The sequence below is a fragment of the Engraulis encrasicolus genome, chromosome 3 (assembly GCF_034702125.1).
Source record: "Engraulis encrasicolus isolate BLACKSEA-1 chromosome 3, IST_EnEncr_1.0, whole genome shotgun sequence".
Lineage (NCBI taxonomy): Eukaryota > Metazoa > Chordata > Actinopteri > Clupeiformes > Engraulidae > Engraulis > Engraulis encrasicolus.
Window position 1 is genome coordinate 617667 of NC_085859.1, and position 24009 is coordinate 641675.

Consider the following 24009-nt stretch of genomic DNA (forward strand, 5'->3'; position numbering starts at 1 on the left):
ATAATTACAGTACCATGTTCCTCTGGTTAGCTGTGGCCTGTTTAGTTCACCTGTGATTGTGGTTTGCAAATTCTTATTGAAGCTCACTGGTTGCTATTTGACACATTTTTAACATTTATAAAAGAAATATGATAGACAGCATGCCTTAAATCTCAAATCCAGAGAAAATGGTTGTCAAGTGTACTACATCCCTCTCAGATCCGCATTTCACAGAGGCTAATAGCTTTTAATAGTCCAACTATTTATACAATTCTTGTTGTAGCCTAGTTTATTTGCATGTTCCACGGATAAGTTTTGGCTCGTTGAGGGCGTCGCCGAGTTCACTGACGCCACTGTCATTCCATAACCGCAAGCTTGTCAATATGATTTTCTAGTCATTACATACAATTTAATTTGCCTGTTAACAGATGACTTGCATGGATCCAATCATTCATCCCATGTTTGTTCACCAACTACGCCTAGTTGAAAACTTAACTTTGAGCTTGAAAGACGTGACCCCTTTCCTTTGTTGCCAACGTCTGCAAAAGCGCAGAGCTCAGAGAGCTCGCAGTGACAATGTTGCCGGTAATTTCGCCATATTTTTTTTTGAGTCAGATGATGGAGTACATGGATCAATCAGTGGATGAGCTGTAGACCTATTGAATTACAATATATACAGACCTTTATGTTTTTTAGACATTAAAATTGAGATAGAATGAGGTAGGATTTGGAAAGCTATTGCGGGGAGCGGTGTGCGCGTGTGTCTGATTGCTTTTGCTTGGACTTCACGATTCACAGAGGCTATAATAACTTTGAATAGTCCAACTATTATACAATTCTTGTTCGTATTTCATTGCTACACTTTGGCTCCTTGAGGGCATCGCCGGATTCACCTGCTTGACGCGCTCTCTTTCATTCAAAAAACAAATGGACAGAATATTCTTAATACTATTGAATAGGCATCCCCTGCTCCCTATTCCTTAGGTCTATTGAAAATCACTGTTCGCCGTTTTGAATCTCTTCACCGCTGGTTCTGAAATTAAGTACAGCGAGTTATAACAATCTATGAGTTCAGCATATTATGCTGGAATGTTTTGTGTTGCTGGCGATATGCTATGCCTTCAGTGCGCTGTTATGAATCTCTTCACCGTTCGTTCGTTATGAAATTAAGTTCAGCATAGTTGGCTACGCTAATGTTTTGTGGTAGGCCTATATGCTACGGCATCAGTGCGCTGTGAAGCAACAAATCACCACGGACTATGCACTAGTTGCAATTCGCGCGCACCTCTCCCTAAGCATTTACGAATGTTTTGTGACAGCATTGTGAACTTCAACAACCTCAAGGGTGCCTGTTGAAAGCCGTATGCCAAATACTTTCCTCACATGGGCTACTTGATTGTGGTTGGTGTAGGCGCTCTCGGCAAAAGACAGTCATTCCCTTGGGCCGGTCTCACGAACTTGGAGGAAATAGATGGTGTGTGTGTGTGTGTGTGTGTGTGTGTGTGTGTGTGTGTGTGTGTGTGTGTGTGTGTGTGTGTGTGTGTGTGTGTGTGTGTGTGATATTCTTGATATTCACACACACACACACACACACAGGCAAACGCGCGCGCGCACACACACACACACACACACACACCCCATCTATTTCCTCCAAGTTCGTGAGACCGGCCCAAGGGAATGACTGTCTTTGGCCGAGAGCGCCTACACCAACCACAATCAAGTAGGCCATGCGAGGAAAGTATTTGGCACACGGCTTTCAACAGGCACATTTGAGGTTGTTGAAGTTCACAATGCTGTCACAAAACATTCGTAAATGCTTAGGGAGAGGTGCGCGCGAATTGCAACTAGTGCATGGTCCGTGGTGATTTGTTGTTTCACAGCGCACTGATGCCATAGCATATAGGCCTACCACAAAACATTAGTGTAGCCTACTATGCTGAACTTAATTTCATAACGAACGAACGGTGAAGAGATTCATAACAGCGCACTGAAGGCATAGCATATCGCCAGCAACACAAAACATTCCAGCATAATATGCTGCACTGCACTCATAGATTGTTATAAGCTGTACTTAATTTCAGAACCAACGGTGAAGAGATTCAAAACGGCGAACAGTGATTTTCAATAGACCTAAGGAATAGGAGCAGGGTATGCCTATTCAATAGTGTAAAGAATATTCTGTCCATTTGTTTTTTGAATGAAAGAGAGCGCGTTAAGCAGGTGAATCCGGCGATGCCCTCAAGGAGCCAAAGTGTAGCAATGAAATACGAACAAGAATTGTATAATAGTTGGACTATTCAAAGTTATTATAGCCTCTGTGAATCGTGAGGTCCAAGCAAAAGCATCAGACACACGCGCACACCGCTCCCCGCAATAGCTTTCCAAATCCTACCTCATTCTATCCCAATTTTAATGTCTAAAAAAAACATAAAGGCCTGTATATATTGTAATTCAATAGGTCTACAGCTCATCCACTGATTGATCCATGTACTCCATCATCTGACTCAAAAAAAATTATGGCGAAATTACCGGCAACATTGTCACTGCGAGCTCTCTGAGCTCTGCACTTTTGCAGACGTTGGCAACAAAGGAAAGGGGTCACGTCTTTCAAGCTCTTTTTGTTAAGCTCTATTGTTACACTGGTTATTACACTGTACCTAATGTGGTACATCCACTGAACCATTAAAACAGTATTACCATTTGCCCCATTTTTTGCTTCATTTTCACAATAGTCGTTTGGTTTTAAGCCAATGCACGTCATGTCACGTCTGTATGTATCATATACGTTTACGAAACGGTGGACGGGAGTGGTAGGAATGATGGGGGACTGGAAGCGTCGCGTTTCGGGGATATACCTTAAGCAGTCGAAGGCGACTGCACAGGCAGTCTAGTTGTGTGTGTGTGTGTGTGTGTGTGTAGCAGCAGCCTTCACAGAAAACACACACACACACACACACACACACACACACACACACACACACACACACACACACACACACACACACACACACACACACACACACACACACACACACACACACACACACTGCTGCTGTTGCAGATTTTTTCAAGGTAGTGAGTAGATCCAGTATCTTGTATCTTGGATACATATTATAGTGATTCCCAAACTGGAGGCTGGAGCCCACTACGCCTCACAATGTGAGGAATTCTGGGCTTGTAGATCAGCTATTTTCTCAATATCTATGTATGAGGAATGGAGCTACACAAATTGGGGGTCCCCAGTCCAGTTTTGGGGGGTCACGGCCTAAAAAGGTTGAAAACGACTGTTCTAGATGGCACCCATCTTGAATTTCATGGTCAAAACAAGGTTGTATTATCAAAATGATGTCGGATTTGGAATCCTCATGGTTGACTTGTATGAAAAACTGTCTTCATACATACAAGAATGTGCACCTGTCGCCTATTCTGTCTACTTCCCACAGCGACATTTAAAAGTCTCCCATGAAATCCAACATTCCACATATGAGAAGTGCAGGCAAGATGGCAACTCACTCATTGAGCGCGGAATTGGCTACTTCGATTAGATTTCACAGGCACGCGAGCAAGGGGAGCGTGAAGGCTGTGTTTCTGTTTAACCTGACTGCACACTCGTCTCTTGACAGAGATCACGCTTTTCGGTTTATTCAGTTATTTTTTAAAGTTGGGATGTCGGTAACATCCACGAACACAATATCCACCTGAAAAAGCCAAACGCCTGCTGTTCAGAATTCTGGCGTCAGGGTGTCTGAGTCTGTGTCTGTGTCTGTACCAGTGACTTTTGTGGACATGCACATGAGTGCTGCGCACCCTGTTATTGTATCCCGTGATTGGTGCAGACTTGCGTGCACGAGCTGGACACGAGCTCATTTACATAGACTTCACGCTAAAACATTCTTTATTAGGGGGTCGGACTTATGCCCTCCAGCGCAGAAGTGACCAACGGGAACTCCATGCAGGACTGTGGTAGCATTGTTAATGTTGGATCCGACTTTCTCTCTCTCTCTTCTCCCTATTCTCATTTCTCTCTTTGTGTCTCGGGCGATTCAGGATCCTATCGTCCTCATTTCTTTGCCTGTGTGCCGACCGTGCGTCTTTGAGAATGTAAGTTGCTGTTATTGTGTTGTTACTGTGTTGTGTGTGTACTCGCTGTTGTTTGTTACATTGCAACATTGCGTCGGCAGCGCGAGTATGTGTTTTGTTATGTTTGTATAATAGCACTTACTGTTTCTCAATGTCCACGGGTTTGTCAGAGTGCAGATTTGTGCAGTAATCTGTTACCGTGGCAGAGTAGTGGCTACATAGGTCCGTTCTCAGTCAAAGAGCTGCGTCACCGATTGTTCTCTGTGCGTGTATAACGCAAGAGCACAAGACCAGCTCTCTTAAAGGAGCCGCGCTCCTTTTCTGTTGCAAAACACACTAGCTGTGTTTTCATTGGGTTGATGTGTACTTTGCTGTAGGCATTTACACCATTTATGTTTGGTTAACCCTTATGTTGTGTTCGGGTCATTTTTGACCCGTTTTCAAGTTTTAATGTGAAAAAAACACACTTAACTTTATTTTCTTGGAATGAGGGTTCATCTAATCCTCAGTCACAATCATTTCAACACAAAAAAAATATATGTTTTATCATTTTAGTAAATTTTAAAGGTCCAAAAAAAAAAAGTTACATCTGAGTTGTTCGGGTCAAAATTGACCCGGGCATAGATTTTGGGTTGTTGTATGCATTTCTGATAAGCTGTTGGTTGCCCTTTTTCTTCAGTTTGGTGATTCATGGTGAGGAAAATATATTTCTTGCCTAAAGAAAAAAAATGCCAACTTTTTCATATTACAAATACAATATTGCCGGCGGACAGTCCCATACACTACAATACGTCATATCTCCTGTTCTGAAAGGAGTACAGATGTATTTCTGGTGTCTACTCATATGTTTTCATGGTCAGGGAATCCATTTCTGCATTATATAATGAGATTTTTTGCACATTTGTTTTCAAAATACATTTTTGCACATTATTTTGTCCAAAAAACGTATCAAAAATTCATAATGGCACCCACACATGTAGAACTGGTCTTATACTTTCCATAAAGTTGATGTGGCAATGAGATAATGGTCCATGTTCATAGCATAGTTGATTCAGATGAATAGTGTGACTTTTTCATGTTCATTGAGGTGTACTTCCTATATCTTTGCATTAGATTGGCGAAATAGCTGTGACTCTGACATAATTGTTATTTTGTATATTTACCACACTAAGATCATATAAATATTGAAAAACACCAAGTCAACATATTAACCCTCCTGTTATCCTTGGGGTCTATTTGACCCCATTCAATGTTTAACACCTGAAAAATACATGAAGTACATATTTTTTCTGCCTCATCTTTGATGACTTTTCCTAAATGGATGGGATGAATGTGAAAAAAGTGAAATTTCCACAAAAGTGTTTTTCCTAAGTGCTGTACACATTTTGGTTACATCCGTGTTCCTTGGGGTCAATTTGACCCCAATTGTTTCAAGTGTATAAAACATAAATGGAACATCCATATTTTGCAAATAAATGTTAAAATCTGTTTAGATGATGTGAAATACATGAAAATAAGCTATTCAGTGATGTTTTTTCGGAACATTTTGCCTTTCATTGGGTCCTAAAAAAAAAAAAAAGACTAATGATATGGGGGAGGCCTAAGACTAAGAAGGTACTTTTACACCCTCCCACCACACACACAGACACTTGCATAAGATGTGTCATATGCAGTCAGCATTGCTGCTCTGTGCCCAGCATACACAATTATAAGTGATGGTATATTTGAAGACAAGCATGATTGTAATCCAAAGATTGAAATGGACTGTTCTGATGGTGACAACCCGTTGAACTTATTTAGATGGATGCGATCTAGGTTGGTTACTATGTTGAGAGATAAAATGGTGCTTTTCTTCTCCTCTGTTCAGTATGTTGTTCCAAATTGGCATAGTTGTCTGCAGCATTGGTTATAAACTGGTGCTACCTGACATGGAGAAGGCAGGACCTTCCAGGAACAGCAACAGCTGTAACTTTTGTGAAGGACATGCACATTGACGTCCATACCACAAGTTCTCCAGTGGGCATAAATAGTGAATAGAAGTAAACATACAAATTGCTAGCCCTGTGCCTTCAAACCCCACAACCATGAACATGTTACATCTACAAGGAGCACATGCAAACCTTTTCTTCCTTATGTGCACACTAATTCAAGCGCAGAAATCATGTAGAAAACAATGGTTTTCTATTATGTTGCTAAAACTCTTTTGGTTGGCAATGTATCCATATTCTTACCTACAGTATATCACAAAAGTGAATACACCCCTCACAGTTTTTGCAGATTTGTGATTATATCTTTTCATAGGAAAGCATTACAGAAATTTCACTTTGACACAATGATTAGTGACCTTTGAACAACATATATAACCGCGTAAAATTCTTGTTCACTCTGAAAAAATCTAAACGCAGCCATTAATATTTGAACATGTACTCACAAAAGTGAGTACACCCCAGATTAAAATCCGGTAGATAAGGGGCTGTGTTAGCTTTAATCGTCTCGAAATGAAACGAAATGAAAAGGGATGAAAAGGGAGGTCATCAGTGTGCGTTTCAACCTTTCTTTGCATTGAACTTTTACATTTTGAGTCTGCATCTGGCTTAAATAGATTGGTGTGAGATTTGAATGCAATCCTATGGAGAATATCAGGATCTGCTTCAGTAGTCACAGTGCATGTTGACATGTATGTTTCTTTTAGGTGTATTTCAAATTACCAACGTTGACAGCATTCATGCATCCCCAAACCATGTCAGTCCCACTACCATGCTTGGCGTTTGATAGGATACATTTTTTTTGTTTACCACCACACATGCTTGACACCATCTAAAGTATATTGTTTATCTTGGTCTCTTAAGATCACACAACATGGTTCCAGTGATCCATATCCTTGGTCTGTTCATCTCTCTTGAGACCAAGATAAACAAATTTGCTTTAGATGGTGCTTTAGATTCGAGCCAACACAGCCCCTTCTCTACCGGTTTTAATCTGGGGTGTACACACTTTTGTGAGTACATGTTCAAACATTAATGTGCAGTGTTTCCCATACATTGAGGAAACTATGGCAGCCCACCATAGTTTAAATATGGCCGCCATAGTTTCCGAAAATTAAAAAAATTTACTTTTTTAATTTTTTTTTTTTTACGATTTCCGTTTTTGTTAAAAACGATTTGAAATACGATTTCCTTCGCATTTTCCTCCTGGAGTAAATACATCCTATAGAGAAAACCACAAGTGCTTGAAAGAGAGAGGGATCAAAAGCCTTGTCAAGTTGTTGTAGTTAACTTGGGTTTGGGAGTAATAATAAAAAAAACCTTCTGAGAAGGGACAGTTGGGATGAGTTTACTAACACTCCCCAGGCTTTGTTTTACAGTTGTAATGAGTTAGGTGACAGGCCTTCATTGACACGGCAGAGGAGACATCGGGCTGCATATAGAAATGAATGTGAATATAGACATAAATGTGTAATATGTTGTTCAGCCCTTTTACTGAGAGGAATTTTGAAAAATTGGCCCTGTGACCTGACCAGCACCCCTCATGTAGAATTTGTACGCCTATGTGTGTGTGGGGAAAAGGCATAGCCTACCCTCTTAGACCCTTTTTGTCTATGCGTTAACAATTTCACAGTAATCTTAAATTCTTATCTCTGCTTCTATTTTGTTTTATTATTTTTTTCATTACATAGACCCCTGCATGAGGGACGAATGAAACTGTGTTGTAAACAGAAATGATTCACTGTACTGCATTTTTTTTAAAATATATAAATGACAATGTACTACTAATATCATGGGTAAAATGTTATGTAGCCTTATTTCGCGCCAATTTCATTCTGTACCCATTGTTTTGCCATTTTGCATTTACACTGCGTGAAAACAACCCCCCCCCCCCCAAAAAAAAAGGCCCGCGTGAAAAGACACCCCCCCCGGGGAGAAAAAAAATCCCGGCTGCCCCCATAGTTTCCAAAATTTCTGTGGGAAACACTGATGGCTGTATTTAGTTTTTTCTGAGTGAACAAGAAATTTAAGCAGTTAAATCTCTGTGTGACTATCTATGACTTATGATAGGCCCAGCCACTATGGACCTTACACATCTAAGAATCCTGGTCCTAACCTACGTTGACCTTATGACTCTACATTCTCTGTCTATCTCTTCTTCCTCTGCCTTCCTGCTTTTTCTGCCTCTCCTCTATACCTCTCCTTTTAAATCTATCTCTCCTCTCCTTTTAAATCTATCTCTAACAATGTTTTTTTTCCCATTTGTTAAGCACTTTGAGTTACATGCCTTGTATGACACAGTGCTATACAAATACAATTATTATTATTATTATTATAAATATGTTGTTAAAAGGTCACTAATCATTGTGTCAAAGTGAATTTTCTGTAATGCTTTCCTATGAAAAGATATACTCAAAAATCTGCAAAACTGTGAGGGGTGTATTCACTTTCGTGATATACTATAACTATTATACTTGTGTTATAAATACACATTCAAACATTCAAAGAAAATGAATGTTTGACTTTAAAAACCTTCTGAATGTTTGGGAATATGTCTATTTCTTTTACGGTCAAATTGACCCATATGGTAATAGATAGATACTATGCTTGATAATCAAATTTGTTTTCCTTTTCAAATATTAAACATATCAGAAATTCATATTTAGGGAGTATATGGAGCCACTAAAATTTCAATAATATGTGTCCATCTGTTTTTAGAGCAATTAATGACGTTGTATTGCTATTTTTCCTAAATTTCGCCTAGTCAGGGATTAAGTTTTTTTGGTGTGTGGGCTATGTGTGGGGGTGCTAGGATATATTTAAATGACTTTTTATGTCACCAACAGAGCAATAAAACATATCTGAGACATAAACATGTGCCAAAGTTTTGTTTTCTACTAATTTTGTAGACATTTAAGTGGCTGGGGTCGAATTGACCCCAAGGATCACGGATGTTCCAAAATTTGAGGGTAACAGGAGGGTTAAACATTGATTGTATGCACTGAAAAACTAATTTAGTTGACATTTGGTCTTTATCCTGCTATAAATCTCTTTGGGTTGGTTTGGACCCGAACATCACAAATGTCACTATTGATGATATTTTTCAATATTAGAGAAAAACTAATAAAATAAAATTGGGGGTTGTTGTACTCTCATATCAGCTGTAATGCATGGACAACATAGTCACTAATTGTATATCACTTTAGGACGTATTAATAGTGAATTTATGCAGGTTTTGATAGTTTTGGTCATCAAAAACGATTTGCATAATGTAAGATAAAAGACCTGTAAAGTCAAAAACATGAATAAATAAAGTAGTATTTCCATGGATATGAATACAAACTTAGTTAGCTATGAGATGAGAAACAATATTTGATTAGAACTAGTGTTTTTAGGTATTTCATGGCTGAGTTTTGTTATCACGGGTCAAAAATGACCTGAACACCACAGGTGTATGCAGCTTATGAACACAACACAAGGGTTAAGGAGATCTGCTTTAGGCAGTTTCCCCTAATTTTTTCCTTTGTATATATGTGTTTATTGTGTTAATTATGATTATTATGTATATATGATTCACTTATGTCCTTTTGTATTTTCTATTTTCTTCCATTTTAGTAAACCACGGTTCACGGTTTCATCAAGGCCTTTAAACTTGTGTGTGTGTCCTTTCATTGGGGATTATCCATTTTTGTTCTTACCGGACAACCTGTGCAGTTTGCTATTTTTCCCTGGACCAGCCCATTATACAGTCCTTTTTTTGTGTCACATACTGTATCACCATTTTCACAAGGCCCTCCTCGCCGGATATAGCATTTTTGCACAGTAAAGATGGATAACCCTGATGGCAACCTCCGTCCTCACCAAGAGCAGCACCAGCCTCGCCGCCTGGAAGACTACTTGGTGGACCTGCCTCAGCGACGGCTGCCTCAGGATGACCCACACACACACACTGCTGACCAGTCTGACATGGAGGACAGCAGCCCCCGGGAGGTGACAGACAAGCCCCCTGATGGACATACATCTCCTACTACAGACAACACAGCTATTCTTCTTGCTGCTCTACAAGACATGCAGCAGGAAACGAGGGAGGACAACAGGAAGATGAGGGAGGATACCAGGCAGCTACAGAGGGAAGTGCAGTTCCTAATGCAGCAGTACCGCTCCACTCCACCACGTTTGCCTGCCAGAGACATTCAGGTGCCGACAGTCACTCACCAAGTGGAAACCGCAGTTGCCGATGGAGGTACACTCTTCATGGACCTTCCTTTCCACCAGGCCACCTCATCACCCCTGCGGCTGGACAGCACACACAGCCCTGCTCACCCGGCAAGCACCACACGCCGTGCGCCGCAGCCAGAGCCACAGCTGCAAGACCAGCCACCTCTTCCCCGGCCACACATCGCCACCACCACAGCGGCTGCAGTGACGTCCACTCCACACAAGAGGGCAGCTCCCCTACACCCATCGCCGCTCATTGCAGAGCTGTCAGAGCGTGTGCGGAGCATGAACCTGCCACGGGGTCACCAGTCCTCACCGCCCAACGTGGCCACTCCAGATTATTCGATGCCATACAGCCCGCGGCACCCCCCAGCTGCCCCACAACAACAGCCATCCTCCCACACGTCTGCAGAGGCTCCCGAGCAGTACGCGCTGCCAACACTGCCACGTCGGCTGCAGTCCCTGCCTCACCGAGAGACAACATACCGCGGGCCCAAGATGAAGATCCCGCTCTTCACCGAGGACGACCCACGGCAGTTCAGCAGGATGCAGCTTGCCCTCGACAACATCCTGCCTGATGACGCGACCGAGGGTTTTAAGTATCAGGTGCTGCTTGACCACCTGAAGCTGGAGGAAACTGCTCTGATAGCGGACGCCTACTGCCACAGCAGCTCCCCCTACACTGACACTATGGCTGCCCTCACCAAGCTCTTCGGCCAGCCCCGCAAGCTTGCGCTAAGGCAGATCAACATGCTGCTGGCAGAGCCCCCAGTGAAGAGCGGTGACCAGAAAAGCTTCAGGTACTTCGCCCTGAGGGTCCAGTCATTGGTGGGGATGCTGGACAAGATGGGCACACAGGAGCAGCTGGAGCTACGTACGGGGTCACACGTGTCGCGGCTGCTGCCCAAGCTGCCACATGAGCTGCGTACTGCTTTCCGGCGGTACATTGACCCTGCCCGTGTACCTGTCCCCACGCTACGGGACTTCGCCGACTGGCTGGAGCACGAGGTCGGCGTTCAGATGGATGAGACCAACGAGCCGACGAAAGCGACAGCAGCGAGTCAGCCCGACCGACAGCGAGGCGCCAGGGGGAAGCAGACCGCAGCCACCCGGTCCACCACGGTCCTGCTGGTGGACCCCCCAGCCAAGCCAGCTAAGCAGCCGCCCAAGCAATCTCCACCCACACAGCAGCCGGCAGATCGACCCAAGAAGTTTTGCCCATACTGCAGCAGCCAGGAGCATTACTTCAACCAGTGCACTGCGTTTAAGAACATGTCACTTGAACTGTCTGTAGAGTGGGTGAAGGCTGGGAAGAGATGCTGGAGGTGTGGACGTGACCACTTGGCGGCCCAGTGCAACCTCAAGACCCGGTGTCCTAAGTGCAACCGCCTGCACCTAGAGATACTGCACGAGGTGAACTCGCACATCCACAACAAGCCAGAGACTGCTACGCCGTCTTCAGCCAGCCAGCCAGCCAACTACTACCTCGACCCAGCAAGGAGAGGCAGTTGTGTGCTGCTGAAGATGGTGAAGGTGCACCTGCATTACGGGGGCAAGAAGATGGAGACCTACGCCATCCTCGACGATGGCTCCGAACGCACCATGCTCCTCCACCAAGCGGCGCAGCAGCTCGGCCTACGGGGACAGAAGGAGGAGCTAGCCCTGCGCACCATCCGCCAGGACATCAGGACGGTGCCTGGCATGTCAGTGAGCTTCTCTGTGTCGTCCGCCAGCCACCCACAGAGGCAGTACAAGATACAGCGGGCATTCACATCGCCCGAGCTTGGACTGTCCCCCCACTCACACCCAGTTGAGGCTCTGAGAAAGACCTACCGCCACCTCAGAGGTCTGCCTCTCAGTTTCTTCACCCAAGTGAATGGCGCTGAAGACACGGCTCGGATGGACATTGCAAGGCTCAGCTAAAGCTGTCAAGCACCGGTCCTCCACTACAACCTGCATGTTCACCAGCACCATCAGCAGAGCTGCTAGAGAACGTCTCCAAGCTGTGGCAGATGGATGTGCTGCCGTACAGGAACGAGAAGGTCGTCACCCGGTCCAAGCAGGACGCAGCAGCTGTCAGGATGCTGGAGGAGAAGACTGTCAGAGTGGCAGTCGACGGCATTCAGCGGTATGCCACCCCCCTGCTGTGGAAGACAGACGGTCCACAGCTCAACGCACCCCTGGAGGCAGTCCTGGGCCATCTACGTGGGACAGAGAAGCGGCTGTCACAGGACCCTCCCAAGGCAGAGTCATTCAGCCACAAAGTGAAGAAGCTGGTGGACGCCGGCTACGTCAATAGACTCACTTCAGCTGAGGTCCAGTCCAGTGACCATGCCTGGTACATCCCTCACCACATGGTCACCCACAACAACAAAGACTGCATCGTCTTTAACTGTTCATATTCCTACCAGGGCGGCAACCTGAATGAGCAGCTACATCCTGGAACCACACTCGGCTCCTCTCTGCTGGGTGTGCTACTCCGCTTCAGGCAGCATCCGGTCGCCGTGAGCAGTGACATTAAAGGGATGTTCCACCAGGTTCGTCTCCTGCCTGAGGTCAAGCCCTACCTACGCTTCATCTGGCGGGAGCTGGACCTTAGCAGAGCCCCGACTGTCTACGAATGGCAAGTGCTGCCGTTCGGGACTACGTGCAGTCCCTGCTGCGCCACGTTCGCCCTCCAGAAGCACGTCCTGGATCACAGCAGCCCAGAGGAGGACACCCGACACTCCGTGGAACACTGCTTCTATGTGGACAACTTGCTCCAGAGTTTCCCCTCCACATCAGAAGCCAGGCAGCTGATCAGCAAGCTGCAACCTCTACTCCTCTCCGGTGGTTTCGAGCTACGGCAGTGGGCCACCAACCTGCCAGAGCTCATCCGCCACATGCCAGCTGAGACAGCTCACAGCTGTCAGAGGACATACTGCGAGCGTGGCACACATGGGAGACTGAGCTCCAACACCTCACCTCCATCTCCATTCCCCGATGCTACTCCACCCTGGGGACACAGGTTGCTGCACAGACCATCCACGTGTTCTCGGATACATCGGAGAGAGCCTACGGGTCAGTGGCCTATCTGCGGACTGTTTACGAGGCCGGTGACATCCAAGTTGCCTTCCTGGCAGCCAGGTCTCGAGTAGCCCCAGTCAGACAGCAGTCCATCCCCAGACTGGAACTCTGTGCTGCACACACAGGGGCTCAGTTGGGCTCTGTCCTGAAGAAGGAGCTCTCCCTGGCCACCACTGGTGTCACCTACTGGACTGACTCATCCACGGTCCTCGATTGGCTCCAGTCCCAGTCCTGCGGCTACAAGGTGGTCGTCGGCACCAGGATCGCGGACACAAAAGAGCTGACAGAGGACAGCACCTGGAGGTATGTTCCCACATCCGACAACCCAGCTGATGACATCACCAGAGGGCTGACCCTGTGTCAGCTTATCCCAGAGCATCGCTGGAGTAGCGGACCACCCTTCCTGTGGCAGGACGAGACATCATGGCCTATTATCCCAGAGCCTCCACCTCAGACGGCCGACGACTCAGCTGAGCTGCGGAAGGCTCAGTTCTGCGGCCACATCACCGTGACCTCCGACCCCCCGCTGCCCGATGCAGGTAACTACAGCCTGTACCCGGAGCTGCTGGAGGCCACGGTCAGAGCCTGTCACGGGGCGGCCAAGCAGACAGGCTTCAGCGCAGAGGACTACAAGGACGCAGAGATGGCGCTCTTCATGGAGGTACAGAGAGACTCCTTCCCAGATGACCTCGCCCTGCTATCAGCAGGGAAGCCAGTCTCCAGTGACAGCAGACTCCTCATGCTGTCTCCGGAGTACGACGTGCAGGCCCAACTGATCCGAGTAGGAGGTCGTCTGCGCAGGTGTGACGCCATCGATGAGGAGACACTGCACCCCATCCTGCTAGACCCTAAGCACCCTGTCACACGGCTCATCATCCGAGACTACGACTTCCGTCTGGCGCACCCCGGACCACAGAGAGTGTTCGCTGAGCTGCACCGACGGTTCTGGATCCTGCGGGGGAGAGCAGCTGTCAAGAAGCATCAGCTCAACTGTCCTGAGTGTCTGAAGTGGCGAGGCACCCCAGTGATCCCGAGAATGGCTGATCTACCACCATCCAGTCTGTGACTGCACAAGCCACTCCACTGGGATGGATTGCTTCGAGCTGCACCTCATCAAGATCATCCGGTGCACCGAGAAACGATGGGGTATTGTCTTCAAGTGCCTGACAGTCCACGCCGTGCACCTCAACCTTCTCACCAGCATGGACACTGATGCGTTCCTGATGGGCCTGCCGCGCTTCATCGCTCGCCTAGGCAAGCCCCACGAGCTGCTCACCGACCAGGGTACCAACTTCAGAGGTGGCCACTCTGAACTGCAGGAGATATTCCACGCTCTCAGCCCTGAACTGCAGTGCCACCTGGCCAGTCAGCAGATTGACTTCAAGTTCAATCTCCCACACGCTCCTCACTTTGGTGGTTCCTGGGAACGAGAGATCCGTTACATCAAATCTGCTCTTCACACCACACTCGGTGCACAGTCAGTCACTGAGGAGGTGCTGAGGACAGTCCTGATCGAGGTGGAAGGCATGATCAACTCCAAGCCACTGGGATACACCTCATCAGACATCGCGGACCCGGATCCCATCACTCCCAACATGCTGCTGATGGGGCGGCGTGACCCATCTATGCCACAGGTGGTCTATGCTGACTCTGTGATCCTGAGCCGGCGCAGATGGAGGCACTGCCAAGTCCTCGCGGACCAGTTCTGGGCCAAGTTCATCAGGGACTACTTGCCCACACTTCAGACACGTTCCAAGTGGCAGCGGGACAGAGAGGACCTCGCCGTCGACAACATCGTCATGATCGTCGACCCCCAGCTCCCACGTGCTCTGTGGCCTGTGGGCAAGGTCACTGCTGTCATCCCTGGAGCAGATGGCAGAGTGAGGACAGCACAGGTGCAGGTCAAGGATCGGACCTACACCCGCCCAGTCTCACGCCTGGTGAGACTTCCAGCACTCCTGGAGGACTCTTCCGCCAGACGCCTCACATTCATGGACACAACTTTGTCCCAAAGTTGTGGGCGGCTGTTCAGAATTCTGGCGTCAGGGTGTCTGTGTCTGTGTCTGTACCAGTGACGTTTGTGGACATGCACATGAGTGCTGCGCACGCTGCTATTGTCACCTGTGATTGGCGCAGACTTTCGTGCACGAGCTGGACACGAGCTCATTTACATAGACTTTGCGCCAAAAAACCTTCTTTATTAGGGGGTCGGACTTGTGCCCCCCTGCGTAGAAGTGACCAACGGGGACTCCATGCAGGACTGTGGTAGCCTTGTTAATGTGGATCCGACTTTCTCTCTCTCTCTTCTCCCTATTCTCATTTCTCTCTTTGTGTCTCGGGATATTCAGGATCCTATCATTCTCATTTCTTTGCCTGTGTGTTGACCGTGCGTCTTTGAGAATGTAAGTTGCTGTTATTGTGTTGTTACTGTGTTGTGTGTGTACTCCCTGTTGTTTGTTACATTGCAACATTGTGTCGGCAGTGCGAGTATGTGTTTACCGTTTCTGTGTTCCGTTGTGTCTCTGTTAATGTTATGCATAATAGCACTGTTTCTCAATGTCCGCGGGTTTGTCAGAGTGCAGATTTGTGCAGTAATCTGTTACTGTGGCAGAGTAGTGTCTACATAGGTCCGTGCTCAGTCAAAGAGCTGCGTCACCGATTGTTCTCTGTGTAGAAACGCAAGAGCGCAAGACCAGCTCTCTTAAAGGAGCCGCGCTCCTTTTCTGTTACCAAACACACTCGCTGTGTTTTCATTGGGTTGACTTGTGTACTTTGCTGTAGGCATTTACACATTTATGTCTGGTTAAGGAGATCTGCTTTAGGAAGTTTTCCCTCATTTTCTTTGTATATATTTTGTATATATTGTTTTTCCATTTATTCATAAATGTTGTGCATTCGTGTTTATTGTGTTAATTATGATTATTATGTATATATGATTCACTTGTGTCCTTTTGTATTTCTATTTTATTCTATTTCAGTAAACCAGGGTTCACGGTTTCATCAAGGCCTTTAAACTTGTGTGTCTGTCCTTTCATTGGGGATTTTACCATTTTTGTTCTTACCGGACAACCTGTGCAGTTTGCTATTTTTCCCTGAACCAGTGATTTATACAGTCATTTTTGTATGTCACATATTACCATTTTCACACCTGCCAACCGCTGTTCTGTCTGAAAACAGTGTCCACTTGTCGCTTATAGCCTACACTACTGTCTACTTCCCACAGGCATTTAAATGTCCTCCGTGAAATCCCAAACCAACGTCACTTCAAATACAGTGAGGAGAATAAGTATTTGATCCCTTGCTGATTTTGTTGGTTTGCCCACTAATAAAGACATGATCAGTCTTTAATGTTAATGATAATATGTATTCTAATATGGAGAGACAGAATATCAAAAATAAATTAACTTTAACCTTGTGTTGTGTTTGGGTCATTTTTGACCCGTTTTCAAGTTTTAGTGTGAAAAAAACACACTTTCCTTTATTTTCTTCGAATGAGGGTTCATCTAATCCTCAGTCACAATCATTTCAACACACAAAAAAAATGTTTTATCATTTTAGTAAATTTTAAAGGTCCAAAAAAAAAAAAGTTACATCTGTGGTGTTCGGGTCAAAACTGACCCGGGCATAGCTTTTTGGTTGTTTTATGCATTTCTGAAAAGCTGTTGGTTGACCTTTTTCTTCAGTTTGGTGATTCATGGTGAGGAAAATATATTTCTTGCCTAAAAAAAAAAAATTGCCAGCTTTTTCATATTACAAATCCAATATGGCTGCCGGACAGTCCCATACACTACAATACGTCATATCTCCTGTTGTGAAAGGAGTACAGATGTATTTCTGGTGTCTACTCATATGTTTTCATGGTCAGGGAATCCATTTCTGCATTATATAATGATATTTTTTGCACATTTGTTTTCAAAATATTTTTTTGCACATTATGTTGTCCAAAAATCGTATAAAAATTTCATAATGGCACCCAAACAGGTAGAACTGGTCCTGTATTTTCCATAAAGTTGATGTGGAAATGAGATAATGGTCCATGTTCATAGCATAGTGGATACAGATGAATAGTGTGACTTTTTTCATGTTCATTGAGGTGTTCATTTCCTATATCTTTGCATTAGATTGGCGAAATAGCTGTGACTCTGACAGAATTGTTATTTTGTATATTTACCACACTAAAATCATATAAATCTTGAAAAACACCAAGTCAACATATTTAAACATTGATCTTATGTACTGAAAAACTAATTTAGTTGACATTTGGTCTTTATCCTGCTATAAATCTCTTTGGGTTGGTTTGGACCCGAACACCACAAATGTCACCATTGATGATATTTTTCAATATTATAGAAAAACGAACAAAATAAATTTGGGGGTTGTTGTACTCTCATGTCAGCTGTAATACATGGACAACATAATCACTAATTGTATCACTTTAGGACTTATTAATAGTGAATTTATGCAGGTTTTGATAGTTTTGGTCATCAACAACGATTTGCATAATCTAAGATAAAAGACCTGTAAAGTCAAAGAGATCAATAAATAAAGTAGTGTTTCCATGGATACCTAGTTAGCTATGAGATGAAAAACAATATTTGATGAGAACTAGTGTTTTTAGGTATTTTATGGCTGAGTTTTGTTATCACGGGTCAAAAATGACCCGAACACCACAGGTGTATGCAGCTTACGAACACAACACAAGGGTTAAAGAATATATAACAATTGATTTATATTTAATTGAGGGAAATAAGTATTTGATCCCCTGCCAACCATTAAGAGTTCTGATCCCGCAGATCAAATGGCACTTCCAATCAACTTGTTATCTGAATTGAACACACCTGTTAATAGTAACCTGCACAAAAGACACATTGAATCTGCAGAATCAGTCCATAGAATCAGTCAATCAATCAAACTAAACTCGCCAACATAGGACAGACCAAAAAGCTGTCAAAGGATGTCAGGGACAAGATTTTAGAACTCAACAAGGCTGAAATGGGCTCCTGGATATTAAAGAGCAAACTGTTGGTGCATTTCTTCCCAATTTTAGGACATACAAAATGATCATCAATCATCAATGTTAGGCCTGTCTCTGGTTCCATACAAGATTTGACCTTGTGGGAATTTAATAACCAGAAAAAAGGAGATAAAGCACCTTAACCCTCCTGTTACCCTCAAATTTTGGAACATCCGTGATCCTTGGGGTCAATTTGACCCCAACCACTTAAATGTCTACAAAATCAATATGAAACAACACTTTGGCACATGTTTATGTCTCAGATATGTATTATTGCTCTGTTGGTGACATAAAAAGTCCTTTCAATATATCCTAGCACCCCCACACATAGCCCACACACCAAAAAACTTAATCCATGACTAGGCGAAAATTAGAAAAAATAGCAATAAAATGTCATTAATTGGTCTAAAAACAGATGGACACATATTATTTTAATTTTATTGGCTCCATATACTCCCTAAATATGAATTTCTATAACTTATAAAATTCTAAAGAAAAAACTAATTTGATTATCAAGGATATTATCTATCTATTACCATATCAGTCAATTTGACCCTAAAAGAAATAGACATATTTCCAAACATTCAGAAGGTTTTTTAAGTCCAACATTCATTTTTTTTAATGTTTGAATGTGTATTTATAGCACAAGTATAATAGTTAGGTAAGAACATGGATACATTGCCAACCAAGAGTTTCGGGAACAACATAGAAAATCATTGTTTTCTACATTGTTTCTACGCTTGAATTAGTGTGCACATAAGGAAAAAAGGTTTGCATGTGCTCCTTGTAGACATATTACATGTTCATGGTTGTGGGGTAATGTTTGAAGGAACAGGGCTGGGAACTTGTATGTTTACTTCTATTCACTATGTATGCCCACTGGAGAACTTGTGGTATGGATGTCAATGTGTATGTCCTTCACAAAAGTTACAGCTGTTGCTGGTCTGCCTTCTCTATGTCAGGTAGCACCAGTTTATAACCAAGGCTGCAGACAAAGATGTCAATTTGGAACACAATACTGAAATGAGGAGAAGAATAGCACCATTATATCTCTCAACATAGCAAACAACCTTGAGATCGTCTCCATCTAAAGAAATACAATGGCTTGTCACCATCAGAACAGTCCATTTCAATATTTGGATCACAATCATAAAGCTTCAAATATACCATCACTTATAATTACGTATGCTGGGCACAGATCTGCATGCACAGCAATGCTGACCATATGTGACCCTTCTTATACTAGTGTTTGTGTGTAGTGGGAGGGTGCAAAAGTAGCTCCCAGGGTACAGGAATTGGGGGGCGGGGGGTTGTGGTGGGTGCCATGATGGTGCTTTGGGTACAACCAGGTTCAGTTGGTGTATTTTGTCAAAATGTCAACGCTGTATTAGCCACCAATGTCCAAAATGTTGCCGTGAATTACTTTTAGGCCTCCCCCATATCATTAGCATTTTTAGTTATCAGGGCCCAAACAAAAGCAAAATGTTCAGAAGAAACATGGCTAAATAGCTTATTGTCATGTATTTCACATTATCTAAACAGATTTTAACATTTATTTGCAAAATATGAATGGTCCATGTATGTTTTATACACTTGAAACAATTGGGGTCAAATTGACCCCAAGGAACACGGATGTAACCTAAATGTGTCCAGCACATGTGGAAAACATTTGTGCTGAAATTTCACTTTTTTCACATTCATCCCAAAGATGAGGCAGAAGAAATATGTACTTCATGTATTTTTCAGGTGTTAAACATTGAAAGGGGTCAAATAGACCCCAAGGATAACAGGAGGGTTAAAACTGTATGGGAGGAGCAAGGAAATGATCTCAAGGCAGCTGGGACCTCAATCACTAAGAAAACTATTGGAAACACTTGATACCACAGCGGATTAAAATCTTGCAGTGCATGTATGGTACCCCGGCTTCAGAAGGAACCTGTTCAGGCTCACCTGAGGTTTGCCAATGAACATCAAACTGGATTAGGATATGATTGGGAGGTGCTGGAATCAGATGACACCAAAATCAAACTGTTTGGCATTAACACAACTCGATGTGTTTGGAGGAAGAGAAATGCTGCCTATGATCCCAAGAACAACACCTTCTCCAACATCATAAATGAAAGTGGTAACATTATGTTTTGAGGTTGTTTGTCTGGCCAAGACACAGGACAACTTCACATCGTCAATAAATGGATGGAAGGAGACATGTAAACGTAAAATTCTGCATGCCAACCTTTTTCCCCACCACCACTAGACTGAAGGTGGGTCATGGATTGGCCTCCCAATATGATAATAATCCATAACATACAGCCCAAGCAACGAAGGAGTAGCTCAAGCAGAAGCATATTAAGGTCATGAAGTGGCCTAGACAGTTTCCAAACATTAACCCTATACTAATCCTGTGAAGGGAACAGAAGCTCCCATTTGGCAAGCTACAGTCATACAACTTAAGTGATTTAGAGATGATCTGCAAAGAAAAGCGGACAAAAATCCTTTCTAATATATCCACAAACATTGTCATTAACTGAAAGAAACATCTGACCTCTGTATGAGAAAACCAGGGCTTTGCCACCAAGTAATTTCGTCTTATTTGACTTGAGGGGTCAAATACTTATTTTCCTCAATGGAATACAAATCAATTAAAATATATTCTTCAAAGTAATTTTCTGGACTTTCTTTTTGATATTCTGTCTCTCTATATTAGAATACATTTTATCATTAATATTATAGAATGATCATGTCTTTATTAGTGGGCAAACCAACAAAATCAGCAAGGGATCAAATACTTATTCTCCTCACTGTAGGTGACAGCAAGCATGCACATATGAAATAACACTTCAGTGAGGGGGAAAATCACTCTGCTCTCATATTAAAATGAAAATTTCACATTCTAGTTTGTTCACTTTTTGCATGAAAAATTACAAACATTCATTGAAATCTGTCCAGAAAGGGTTGTAGCCCAAGATTGCTTTTTTTTTTTTTTTTTTTTTTTTTTTTTTTAAAGAAAAAAGTGAAAAAAAAATCGAAATCGAGATTTTATGTTTTAAAAAAATATGATATGAAAGGGGCCAATGGGCCCCCTAGCTAAATTCGCCGTAGGCCCCTAAATTGCTAAGTCTGCCACTGTGTGTGTGTGTGTAATATGGCCATGGTGGAGCACGTTTTTTTTTTTTTTGTTTGTTTGTTTTTATTAGATCCCCAGTAGCTTTCGCTTTTAGCATTAGCTATTCTTCCGCTCTTTCTCAATTGTTCATTTAAAATTACAAATATCAGCCACACAGCGTGGCGACAAACACAACATCTACATTGTATTCTTTTTGTGGTCCTTCTAATCAACCATTAACAAATATCCATTACACAGAGTGATAGTAAACATGACATAGCCTACACATCTATTACATCAGGAGGGAAACAACAAAACTAAAATAAAATACAAAGAGAAAATAAATAACACAAATGATACATAGGTGCTTTCTTGAAGTTACAAGGAAGACAAGACAGCTAAGAGAAAGCAGCAGAAACAGAATAAAGTCAGCAAAAATGCAGCAAAACTACACAGAGCTGCTATTCATATAATATTTTTTAATTTGCACTTTGAAGGCATGAATATTTAGCTGTGTAATATTACGAGGTAACACAAGGTGTTCCATTGATGCATTGTCCTGTAAGCAACTGAGTGTTGCATTGCTGTGCTGGAGCTGGATATGGTGAAACACCCACCAACTGCATGTCTTGTAGAATGGACAAGTGCACTGAAACACAACTTTCTGTATATTATCAGACAAGGGTGTATGTTTGGCTTGAGCTTTGGTAGGGACAACTAAAAAAAATAATACAATAAAATAAAAATACATAGATTCTTTATCTAGATTAATCTGACTGGCTCATTCAATATAGGCCTATGCGCCCTACCGAAATAATGACTATGGCCTATAAGTAAGGAAGACTGTTTCTTAAACCAGGTGGCACATTAGACCAGGGCTCATATCCTTTTCCCAAAATGAACAGTGCTATACAGTAAGTGGTACATGTTCAACACAGATAATTCTATTTAACATTTATTTAAACAAAATTGCTTCAACGACTAAGCATATCTAATGGCCCTGGACAACATAACAATGGGGAGAGAGAGAGAGAGAGAGAGAGAGAGAGAGAGAGAGAGAGAGAGAGAGAGAGAGAGAGAGAGAATATCTGTATCTGACTTTAAAAGGGTAGCGGCTCCTTTAAAGACGTAGGCCAGGCTACTCTTGGGCTCCTTTCTGTAAAAGCAGTCAAGCTCCATCAAGACCGAGCCCCTTTGTCCTGGGAGAATAAACGACCCTTTTTTGCCTGACAATATCTAAAACCCGACTTTTATTCTCAGAATGTCAGAGGAATCACAACTTGAAATGAATTCCTTTTGCCAAACTTTTTACAACATGCGGCACACGCGGCACGCGGCAACCGAAATGAGCAAGCATAAATCGCATTTAGCTATCGAGTAGTTTGACAGTCGGAATGTTTTGCAATTATGGCATGCATTGTGTGAGGTGTGTGGATAGCCACCAGGCTACAGCAACTAATTCAAACGGCAGCATCTCCAGCATCTTCCCATGACTCTCTCATTCATTCATTCCCATGTTTATTTGCATCTGCCAGGGCTTAATTGATGGCTACAATGAGACCGTTAAAACTTGCACTCGAAAGGGAGTGTAGGAGGATAACGCTAATCTTACCTAAATTAAATCTTATGGGGCCGTAGGCTTACTGTTGAGGTAGCATAACTTCTTATGCCAGTCGTCATTTTCTTTTTGGTATCTCTGAGGCTCATAAATGTCAAATTCAGAAGGAAACATGTATGCCGTTTGAGTTTAATTCCAATACGAGACAGATGCGTTCACTTTTCAGCACCACCAGCGTGGACCACTGCTTCCGCCTGGCCGCATGTTGCATCCAATAGCTGCATGGGTCATTATAGCTCACTAACTAGCCAATTTAAAATGTTTTTAAATGAATGCTACCACTGCATAGTATATTGAAATATTAAACTAATCAATGTAGATTTTCGTTCTTTTATTTCTTTTTCTTTTTCAATTAATAGGCCTATGTCAAAAATTGGTCGGGACTATTTTATTTTTATGTCACGACCGTCCCTACCCAAATCTACACCCATGTTATCAGAGGTGATTTTGTAATAATGACACTCTTAATAAAAACCATAAGTAGAGACACAAGTCTGTTCCTTACATTTAACCAACCCACAAAGTTTTGCATTTTAATGACATTTGTTCTCCAATTACACGAAAGAGCTACTCTTGCTGCTTTATTCTGGACCAGCTGTAATTTCCTTATATTACCACAAGATGTAGAAGACCAGACAATAGAACAGTAATCCAGGTTTGATAAAACCAGAAACTGAATTACTTGTTTAGCAAGTGTGTGTGTTAAATACTTAGCACATCTTTTAATTATTGCTAATGCATTTCCCATTTTAGTGACAACCTTCGGTATCCGCTTGTCCGAAGATAGTTAATTGTCAATTACAACACCTAAAAGTTTGACGTCTTCTACTTGTTGTATCACTGTATTATTTATTGCAATATTCAACACTGGTTCAGTGTTAATTTCGTGACGAAATATTTTCGTCATAATTATCGTTAACGATTGTTTCCCCTCTGACGACAATAA